Source organism: Triticum dicoccoides, chromosome 1A (genome assembly GCF_002162155.2).
Source record: "Triticum dicoccoides isolate Atlit2015 ecotype Zavitan chromosome 1A, WEW_v2.0, whole genome shotgun sequence".
Taxonomy (NCBI): domain Eukaryota; kingdom Viridiplantae; phylum Streptophyta; class Magnoliopsida; order Poales; family Poaceae; genus Triticum; species Triticum dicoccoides.
The window spans coordinates 462443783-462455917 of record NC_041380.1 but is presented as its reverse complement, the minus strand read 5'-3'; positions in this window follow the sequence as shown (position 1 = coordinate 462455917).

The window sequence follows — 12135 nt, the reverse complement described above, 5'->3', positions numbered from 1 at the left end:
GGCCTTCCTCTGTTCGCCGTGCCCGTGCCGTCCGCGCCCGGTGCGTGGCTGCGCCCCTGCTCCCCTGCTCCCCAGCGCGCCCTGCGCCTCGCCTGCGCGCACGCCCACAACCTTCCTCCGTGCGCCGCCTAGTATCGCCGTTGCTCGCCGACCCGCCGCTAACCGCAATCGCAAGCTGCGTCTGCTGCTGCTCCTCCTCCACCATTGCCCTTCTCCTCTGTCTGCCGTTAGCCACTGCTCGCCGTGCGGTGTCGCCAGCCACCGCCCCGCGCTCGGATCCGCCCTAGTCCGGGCCCGCGCCCGCGGCTGCCCTCCCGCCGGCGTGCGCCTTTGGCCTCGCCCTGCTGCACTGCGGTGGCCTTGCCCCGCTACGCCCTATCGGGCGCTCAAAATGCGCCCGTAACCCGTCGCCCGAACCCACTATGGCCATGGGCCTATGACAGGAGGGCCCCGCCTCCAGAACGTTTCCATAAAAAAAAGAATTTTTTTTAAAGAATTAATAATAATAATTATTATTGTTAACTTAATTAATTTTGATTAATTAAACTAAACAATTAACTACACTAATTAAACTAATTAATCATAATTAAGATTAACCAAATAACTAACTAAACTAACTAAACTGTTAGAGTAGACTGCAACAGTCAATGACAGGGGGTCCCACCCCTGTTGACCAGTCAAACGTTGACTGGTCAACTGGGTCCCTTTGGCCCACCTGTCAGCCACTGGGTACACTTTTGTGTACACTGTGCTGGGTGCGCCTAGCAATTTAGCATTTATTTTCGAATTAAAAATAATTTCAGAATAATAATAAAATCTTTAGAAAATCATATCTTTTAATCCGTAACTCGGATTAAATTATTTTCAACATGAAAGTTGCTCAGAACGACGAGACGAATCCGGATGCGCAGCCCGTTCGTCCGCCACGCATCCCTAGCATAGCGAACACGTAACTTTGCCCCTCCAGTTCATCTGTCCGAAAACGCGAAACACCGGGAATACTTTCCCGGATGTTTTCCCCCTTCACCGGTACCACCTCGTACCGCGTTAGGGCACATCTAGCATCACGCTTTGTCATGGCATGCATCGTCATGCATTTGTTTGCATTATATTTATTGTTTCTCCCCTCATCTCTCGCTAGACACCGAGACCGACGCCGCTGCTACCCAGTACGACTATGGTGTTGACGACCCCTCTCTCTTGCCAGAGCAACCAGGCAAGCCCCCCCTTGATCACCAGATATCGCCTACTCTTCTCTATACTGCTTGCATTAGAGTAGTGTACATGTTACTGCTTTCCGTTAATCCTATCCTGATGCATAGCCTGTCCTTGCTACTACTATTGTTACCTTTACCTGCAATCCTAATGTTTAGTATAGGATGCTAGTTTATCACCAGTGGCCCTACATTCTTGTCCGTCTACCATGCTATACTATCGGGCCGTGATCACTCGGGAGGTGATCACAGGTATTTACTATATACTTTATACATGATACATGTGATGACTAAAGTCGGGTTGGCTCGAGGAGTACCCGCGGTTGATTCACGAATTGGGGGCTGGAAGAAAATACTTTCCCGACAACCCTTTGTGTGGATCTTTGTGGTGAAGCGACATGGCAGGTTGAGACCACCTAGGAGAGAGGTGGGCCTGGCCCTGGTCGGCGTTCGCGGTTATTTCAAGATAACACGTTTAATGAGATCTTGGTATTTGATCTGAGTCTGGCCACTGGCCTATACGCACTAACCATCTACGAGGGGGCAGTTATGGGCACTCGACGTCGTGGTATCAGCCGAAGCCTTCGTGACGTCAGCGACTGAGCGGCGCGCGCCGGATTGGACCGTAAGCCTGCTCTTGTATTAAGGGGGCTAGTTCTACTTCCGGCCGCGTACGCAACCTGCAGGTGTGCAATGGGTGATGGGCCTAGACCCCTGCGCCATAAGATTTAGACCGGTGTGCTAACCTCTCTGTTGTGCCTAGGTAGGGCTGCGACGTGTTGATTTTCCAAGGCCGGGCATGACCCAGGAAAGTGTGTCCGGCCAAATGGGATCGAGCGTGTTGGGTTATGTGGTGCACCCCTATAGGGAAGTTAATCTATTCGAATAACCGTGATCTTCGGTAATAGGACGACTTGGAGTTGTTCCTTGACCTTATGACAACTAGTACCGGATACTTAATAAAACACACCCTTCCAAGTGCCAGATACAACCGGTGATTGCTCTCTCACAGGGCGACGAGGGAAGGATCATCGGTTAGGATTATGCTACACGATGCTACTTGGTGAACTTACCATCTACTCTCTTCTCCTGCTACAAGATGGAGGTTACCAGAAGTGTAGTCTTTGAAAGGACTAGCTATCCCCCTCTTATTCCAGCATTCTGCAGTTCAGTCCACATATGATAGCCTTTTCCATTTGATACTAATGCATACATATGTAGTGTAGCTCCTTGCTTGCGAGTACTTTGGATGAGTACTCACGGTTGCTTTGCTCCCCCCTTTCCCCCTTTCTATACTCGATTGTTGCGACCAGACGTTGGAGCCCAGGAGCCAGACGCCACCGTCGACGACGACTACTACTACTCGGGAGGTGCCTACTACTACGTGCAGCCTGCTAACGACGACCAGGAGTAGTTTAGGAGGATCCCAGGCAGGAGGCCTGCGCCTCTTTCGATCTGTATCCCAGTTTGTGCTAGCCTTCTTAAGGCAAACTTGTTTAACTTATGTCTGTACTCAGATATTGTTGCTTCCGCTGACTCGTCTATGATCGATCTCTTGTATTCGAGCCCTCGAGGCCCCTGGCTTGTAATATGATGCATGTATGACTTATTTTATTTTTAGAGTTGTGTTGTGATATCTTCCCGTGAGTCCCTGATCTTGATCATACACGTTTGCGTGTATGATTAGTGTACGATTGAATCGGGGGCATCACAAGCACATCTTTCTTCTTTTGCATATCACACAAATCAACAAAGTTGTTTAGATGGGTAGCGACATCTTCACTAGGAAGGCCAGAAAACGGATCTTTCATGACAAGATTCAGCAAGGCAGTATTGATCTCACAAGATTCAGCATAGGTAAGAGGAGCAATCGGAGTGCTAATAAAATCATTATTGTTGGTATTGGCAAAGTCACACAATTTAGTATTATCTTGAGCCATCGTGACAAGCAAGCAATCCAACACACAAGCAAACAAGAAACAGGCAAAAGAGGCAAATTGAAAAGGAGAAGGGAACAGAAAAAAGAGGGCGAATAAAACGGCAAGGGTGATGTGGGGGAGAGGAAAACGAGAGGCAAATGGAAAATAATGTAATGCGAAGGATAAGAGTTGTGATGGGTACTTGGTATGTCTTGACTTGGCGTAGATCTCCCCGGCAACGGCGCTAGAAATCCTTCTTGCTACCTCTTGAGCACTGCGTTGGTTTTCCCTTGAAGAGGAAAGGGTGATGCAGTAAAGCAGCGTAAGTATTTCCCTCAGTTTTTGAGAACCAAGGTATCAATCTAGTAGGAGTCACCTCGTACCTACACAAACAAATAAGAACCTTGCAACCAACGCGATAAAGGGGGTGTCAATCCCTTCACGGCCACTTGCAAGAGTGAGATCTGATAGAGATGATAATAATAAGATAAATATTTTTGGTATTTTTATGATATAGATTGAAAGTAAAGATGCAAAATAAAATAGATTGGAAACTTGTATGATGGAGAATAGACCGAGGGCCATAGGTTTCACTAGTGGCTTCTCTTAAGATAGCATAAGTATTACGGCGGGTGAACAAATTAATGTCGAGTAATTGATAGAAAAGCGAATAATTATGAGAATATCTAGGCATGATCATGTATATAGGCATCACGTCCGTGACAAGTAGACCGACTCCTGCCTGCATCTACTACTATTACTCCACACATTGACCGCTATCCAGCATGCATCTAGAGTATTAAGTTCATAAGAACAGAGTAACGCCTTAAGTAAGATGACATGATGTAGAGGGATAAACTCATGCAATATGATGTAAACCCCATCTTTTTATCCTCGATGGCAATAATACAATACATGTCATTTCCCTTTCTTTCACTGGGATCGAGCACCGTAAGATTGAACCCAAAGCTAAGCGCTTCTCCCATTGCAAGAAAGATCAATCTAGTAGGCCAAACCAAACTGATAATTCAAAGAGACTTGCAAAGATAAACCAATCATGCATAAAAGAATTCAGAGAAGATTCAAATATTGTTCATAGATAGACTTGATCATAAACCCACAATTCATCAGATCTCGACAAACACACCACAAAAGAAGATTACATAGAATAGATCTCCAAGAGAATTGAGGAGAACTTTGTATTGAGATCCAAAGAGAGAAAAGAACCATCTAGCTACTAGCTATGGACCCGAAGGTCTGAAGTAAACTACTCACACATCATCAAAGAGGCCATGGAGTTGATGTAGAGGCCCTCCGTGATCAATGCCCCCTTCGACGGAGCTCCGGGAAAGGCCCTAAGATGGGATCTCTTGGGTATAGAAGGTTGCGGCGGTGGAAATAGGGTTTCGTGGTGCTCTTGGATGTTTGCGGGGTATATGGATATATATAGGAGGAAGAAGTAGGTCGGTGGAGAAACGAGGGGCCCACGAGGGTGGAGGGCGCGCCCAGGGGGGTGGGTGCGCCCCCTGCCTCGTGGCCTCCTCGATTGTTTCTTGACGTCCACTCCAAGTCCCCTCGATCATGTTTGTTCCAAAAATAACGCTCCCGAAGGTTTCATTTCGTTTGGACTCCGTTTGATATTCCTTTTTGGCAAAACACTGAAATAGGCAAAAAAACAACAATTTGGGCTGGGGCTTCGGTTAATAGGTTAGTCCAAAAAATAATATAAAAGTGTAAAAATAAGCCCATTAACATCCAAAATAGATAATATAATAGCGTGGAACAATCAAAAATTATAGATACGTTGGATACGTATCAGTACTACCGCGCGAGGTGTGGAAGTAAAATTTTACTTCCGCTCCAGGCGCGGTACTACCGTGCCATCCCGGTGCGGTACTACCGCGGCTGGAGCAGCAGTAAAATTTTAGTTTTGCACAATTGTGCGGTACTATCGTTGAGTTCGATCCTTCCCTGTAGCAACTACCCAATGTTATTTCTACTTGTTTCATTTGTTTTGATGTGGTCTTTGCATTGATCCTTCTCGCTTCTCTTGTGTGTTCTTGTGTTGTGTGTCATAGGTGGTGGCTCCGGTTCCAATGTCCGTCGTTCGAACCCCGTTCGCGGCACGGGCTCGAAGCGTCTGCGCAACCAAGATGAAGCTCCAGAGGGCTCCAATGCCCCCCAACACAGAACCAAGTCAACTGCAACCAAGACCAAGGAGCCAACAATGGGCATGGATGAGATGCCACTAGTTGAGTTCGTCGCTCGAAGGAAGATCAACCCCTATGTGAATCCCCGTGCAAACTTTAGGGGGAATAAGTTGTTCTGGACCAAGCAGCAACATCTTATCTATCTGGATGTGATCAAGGCCAAGCAGAACATCTACGTGGACGTGCATTGGATTGACATGCAAAATATGAGGCAGCATAAGCACCGCGCTTATTTTGGTGAGGCTTTGGACCTGGTGGAGCAGTTTGGCATTGAGGACTTGATCACGTTCCACCTGGACTTTGACCCTGAGATTGTGGCTCAGTTATTTGCCTCGGTCCACTTCCATACTGATGAGGAACGGACCTTGACGTGGATGACAAATGGACAACAGCTGACCGCCAAGTGGAAGGACTTCATGGATCTGCTACAGGTTCGTGATGAGGGGCTCAACAAGCCCGTTGGTGTCCGCCCTCATGCCAACTCCGAGTCTGCCAACAAGAACAAGCTTCAGCCATACTATGTTGAGAAGCATCTTCCCAGTGGCAAGAAGGCATGGGTGCTGAACCCATTCCTTGACATCATGTATCGGATCTTCCGCAACACCCTCTTCCACGTATTGGGTACAAGGATAAGATACATGCCTATCTCATGGATATGATGCTCATCTGTGAGGAGGCGCGTCATGTTCAGACGAAACCACTTGATGTCTCACATATCATGTGGTGTGAGCTACGGTTTGCGGTGTTCAACTTTAAGGTACCCATCTATGGCCCTTACCTGTTTTCACCTGATCTCGAAGACTTGGGAGAAGCTCTATCCCAATGTTGAGTTTGAGGCCCCCGACTGGACCCATCATGAGCCCATCAAACTCCGCGTCAAGCCTAAGTGGGCTAACACCACTACCCAAGCTGAGGAAGCGGCTGCTCAGATGGACGTAGATGAGGATGAGCTTGAGGAGGAGGAAGCGGATGAGGACAGCTCTGCTGGGTATGCTCCTCCCTCTATTGAGCCCTCATGGGCTAAGAAGCTGAAGGCCAAGATGAAGACTTTGTTCTGTATGCAAGCCAAGGGGCAGTACATGACCCATGTTGCTTCCAAGGAGATTCGCTGGCACGACAAGAGGATCTCGAGGACGTTTGGTGAGGAGATATCCAGTGGGTCCGTCACTCCAGAGGCAGAATGGATGGCGAAGCAGGGCTACCAGTGGACTGAGTTCGAGGAGGAGACCATCCCCGCTGCCGAGACCGACGAGGACCGTGATGAGTGATTGCTCCAGCTTGAGCTACCACCTGTGTCATAGGTGTCCTCTCTGCCTTTTTGGTGTCTCGATGCCAAAGGGGGGGGGGAGTGTAGGGATTTGCGAGTCGTGTGTTGTGTTTGCTTGTCTCGTGTTTGCTTTCGTTTTGTTGGACCTCGTTTGCTTTAGTTTGGTTTATCATGAGTCGTGTTCCCTTATAATATGCTTATTGTCTTTCTTGCTTAGTAGCCCGTGAGCTTATGCTATCTTGTGCCAGTTAGCTTATGCTCTTATGTATTATCTTGCCTCTCTGTCATTATTAGTTACTCCATTGCAAGATTTGCCTCGTCTATAAAATATAGGGGGAGTGTTGACCCTAGTATGTGTGTTGTGCAATCCAAAGCACATCTCCAGAGTGCACACATCTAGGGGGAGCCCGTCTATATTTTATAGATGTTGGGTTTGCCTAAGCTTTACTTTATATCCCTATGTGCAAATCCCGTATTGTCATCAATCCACCAAAAAGGGGGAGATTGTAAGGGCATATTTATCCCTTAGTAGTTTTGGTGATTGATGACAATGCTTTTGTGGACTAATCGTGTGCATTGAGCATTTTAGATATATCATGTCTAGGCACAAGACGATTTGGTACCCCTCGAAGACTATAGAAGACATCGTTTCTCTGTGTTTCTTTTCGGTGGATTTGAGTCGTAGGAAAGCCGTACTATTATGAGGGGGTCCACATTGGAAAGGTTTGGGTGGAATCAACACGTACACGCCTGTTCTTCTTGCACCATCTTTCCTTTGGGTCTTTGGAGCATCCTCGTTTCTCTGTATCTCTGCAAAAGGAAAGACTTCTATTGCCGAACTGGGGCATGCGGTAGTACTGCTCCTCAGAGCGGTAGTACCGGCCTTGGGCGCGGTAGTACCGCAGGTGCTCATAGTAGTACCGCTTCTCGGACGCGGTAGTACCGTGGCCTCAGGTCTGGCTCAGCAGCAAGAGCGGAAAAGGGTCGGATGTAATTTTTTACATCTGCGCCCTACACGGTAGTACCGCTCCTGGCTTGCGGTAGTACCGTGTCGGATTTTTGCATAGATCTAAACTCAGCGGAAGTTGCCACGGATGTATTTTTATATGACCGTGCCTTCCCAATCTAGACTATCCCTGCCTTGCGGTACCACCACAAGGGGGAGCGGTAGTACTGCGCCAGCGGTTCTACCGCCCTCTACTTCAACGCGTCAGGGCTGTTTTGGATACTACTGCGTGGGCGGTAGTACCGCAGTGCGTTGTGGTAGTACCGCGGGCCCTGACGGTAGTACCGCGTCTCCGGTGCAGTAGTACCGTGCATCGCAGGATGAGTTGGAGGATAACGGTTGGATTTGTTCTTCCACTATAAAAGGGGAGTCTTCTTCTCTGAGTTGACTCACCTCTTCCACCCCAAGCTTCATTGTTGCTCTAAGCTCCATTTTCGCCCGATCTCTCTCCCTAGCCAATCAAACTTGTTGATTTCCTAGGGATTGGTTGAGAAGGCCCCGATCTACACATCCACCAAGAGAAATTTGATTCTCCCACTAACCCCTCGCGGATCTTGTTACTCTTGGGTGTTTGAGCACCCTAGACGGTTGAGGTCATCACGGAGCCATACTCCATTGTGGTGAAGCTTCGTGGTGGTGTTGGGAGCCTCCAATTAAGTGGTGGAGATTGCCCCAACCTCGTTTGTAAAGGTTCAGTCGCCGCCTTCAAGGGCACCAATAGTGGAATCATGGCATCTCGCATTGTGTGAGGGCGTGAGGAGAATACGATGGCCCCAGTGGCTTCTTGGGGAGCATTGTGCCTCCACACTGCTTCAACGGAGACGTACTTCCTCTCAAAGGGAAGGAACTTCGGTAACACATCCTTGTCTTCACCGGCTCCACTCTTGGTTATCTCATCCCTTTACTCATGCAAGCTTATCTTGTGTTACATCCCTTGCTTGCTTGTGTACTTATTGTTGTTGCATCATATAGGTTGCTCACCTAGTTCCATATCTAGATAACCTACTTTGATGCAAAGTTTAAATTGATAAAGAAAAGCTAAAATTGTTAGTTGCCTATTCACCGATCCTCTAGTCAACTATATCGATCCTTTCAGAAGGCAAGAGGATGAGGGGAAGAGAGAGAGAGAGAGAGAGAGAGAGAGAGAGAGAGAGAGAGAGAGAGAGAGAGGGAAAGTCGGGATTCCGTTATGTTGATGCCTATACCCACATACTGCTTTCATATATCTATTCACTTATATGGGTTAAGTCCGACACCCCACACGCAGGTGGTTCACTCTCTGATCTTGGGCCTCTGGGTACTAGTACTCCTTAATAGACTTGGCTCATTCACGGCTGGAGTCAGATCCTCGCGCATAAGAGGATGCGACTGAAGCAGGCACATCCGTTGCAGCTTGGTTATGACATGCACCAATCACCACCCTTCTTTTTTTAGGGTATCAATCATCGCCTTGGATGTTGTGCAGTTATGCACCATTCTAATATTTAAAACACATTTTCATTGTGTTTTTAACTGTCTTTCTGTAGTATCACGGGTTCTTTTAGACCGCAATAACCAGCTAACATTCCCTGGGGAGCATGGCACTTGCGATAGTTTTTATGGCAAGTTCATCAAACACGCATGGCGATTTCCTCAAAAACACATGACAAATTCTGCAAACAAGGGATTTTGCTATGAAATTTACCATGTTCGCTTGAAGGAATTACCATGTCCCCGTATCATAAAATGCCACAAAAACACAGACAAATCCCACTCCCCTTCGTTGAATATCATTTTTTTGGAAAACATCTATAATTTTATTCATACTCATAACAATTACATGTACACCGATTTGGATCCAAGATCCAAGAAAATACAAAGTAACTCCTAGGACTAAGAATTAAAAAATAAAATCTCTTGAAAACAACTTCTTCGTTGTATCAAACTCTGCTAGAAGAAATACACCAGGCTGTAATTGGACTGGAGCAACGATGTTGCCACTCTTTCACCCACATGAACATCACTAATATTGGTTTTTGAAAGCGCCTTGAGTCATCCATCCAAAAAGATTGAAAGCGTTGATCGATGAATTTGATCCGCGGATGATCCCCTAGAAGTGTAGTCTGTCGGATCACACTATCTTCACCATGGCGTCGATAAAAGATTTCAACTCCACAAGAATCAAGAGAAAAGCCCACATTTCAACCCCGAACTAACCATCCGATTTAATTTACAACTCCCACCTTCAAAACCTGTCACATTACACCCTCATCTTACTACATAGTTCAAAATACAACCCTTGACTAGGTTTTGGGTTGTCTTTTTGGACTACATGATAAGTTGAGGGTGTAATGTGACATGTTCTAAGGATGAGGGTTGTAAATCGAACCGACTGGTTAGTTCGGGGTTGAAACGTGGATTTTTCTCAAGAATCAAACCAACAGAAGAAGATTGACACACCAACATAAACTCATGAGGTCTGAATAATCGGATCTGCGAGGACAGAAAACTCTGTAACCTCATGGCATCGTCAAAAGAATGAGAGTAAAATTATTCTCACAAAAAAATGATGATCACTAGTCGATAGCGAATAACATAGAACTCTTAAAGATGCGAGTACCCCCACCTCTCAGCGCTAAGATGGCAGCCAGAGGCGAGGGGGCCAAAAATTCCCTTACGACGACGGCTGCAGCCCTAAGGAAACCCTCACTTAGGAATATCATTACTTTTTCTTGAGACGAGGAATATCATTACTTTTTTTGAGGAACATGAATATCATTACTTCTTTTTTTGAGATAAGGAAGGGAGCTCCTATACGGCGTTTTATGTGACGAAACCGGTAACAGGCGCCAGCTACCACACCTTGTGGGCCGGCCCAATAACACTCACGGGATTTGTAGCGTGAAAAACCTACAATTTTTTTGCTCTGACGAGGATTCAAGCTCGCATTTGATTACTTATAGACCATAGTGCGTAGCTAGTTGAGCTACTACGAGCTAGTGGTTGATAACAACGCGAAGAGTTTAAAACACAGCCCTGCTATTTCTTGCACGTACATTTCAGGAAAAAACGTGATTTTTTTGAAGAAAAAAACAGATAAAATTAAATAAAATATGATATATTAAAAAATTCATGTATTAAAAAAATCACAAATTAGGAAAAAGTTCATTGATTTTACAAAAAGTTCATCAATTTTTTAAAAAGTACATTAATTTTGAAAAAAGTTCATCGATTTTGGAAAGTTAATCAATTTTCAAAAAAAGTTTACAATTTTGAAAAAAGTTCATCGGTTTTCCAGAAAAAGTTCATGGAATTTGAAAAAAAGTTCACCGATTCAAAAAAGTTCACAGATTTTGGAAAAAGTGCATTGAATTTTTAAAAATCATCCAATTTGAAAAACTTTCATCCAAAACAATATGAAAAGTTCATCGATTTTCAAGATTCATCAATTTTTAAAGTTCAACAATTTGAAAAAAAAGATCATCAAAAAAGTTCATCAATTTGAAAAATAAATTCACAACATTGAATTGGTTTCACCGATTTGAAAAATAAGGAAGAAGAAAAAAGTAAAAAAGGAAAGAAAAAGTAGAATTAATGAAAGAATGAGAAAGATGAAACTACTAGACAAGATTTTGTGGGCGGGTGGTTAGTGCGTTGCGCCTTGAAACCGGAGGTCACATGATCGACTCACCCTGCAAACACACTTCTTTTGCTGTTTTTGGAAACAGAAGAAAAAAAAACCTGCACATTAAAAACAGATAAATGGGCCAGCCCAGTTAACGCGGCTGCAGGCGCGGGTTAGGAAAATTGCCATTAACCGGCGCTGCAGCGCCGAATAGGGTTTGCCGATAAGGGATGTCATTTTTTTAACACAATAAGGAATGTCATTACTTTTTCTAGGACGTTCCACTCCCTAATCCATCCAGCCCAAGCAACACCGAGCATGTTTGTCTTTTGAGCCGGTGCGTGTCCAATATGGAGCGGGCTGTTTTTAGAAACAGAAGAAAAAAAACCTACACACTAGAACAGATAAATGGGCCAGATCACAGTTATTGCGGCTGCAGGAGCTGGTTAGGAAAGTTGCCTTTAACCGGTGCCTGCAACGCCGAATAGGGTTTGCCCGAAATCATTAATTAAGGAGTATTCGTTGCAAAGATCTCGCCAATTTTCCTAGTTGTAACAAGTGGTGCACATGCAGCGCGCCACTTGTCGCAACCTAGGAGTTTTCCCTTTTTTCGTAGATCCGTTTATTCAAAACGTTTTATCTCTGAAACCGTGCGTCCAAATCTCGAACCGCTTTTACTATTGGATTATTCGCGTCGAGATTTTCAAAACTAAATTCCATGTTGATAGGTTTTGATGAATTTTTTTAACGAAAAAACCGGATGAAAAAAATCAAACGAAAAAACCAAGCCGGGAGCACGGGTTTTTTCCCTTTTCAAAAAAGGCACGCCCGTGCCTCTCGTAAAAGTAAAACCGCGACTCTCGCGGAAAAAAAGAGAAAACACGTTTTTTTCCGTTTCTGAGGAGGCATGGCCGT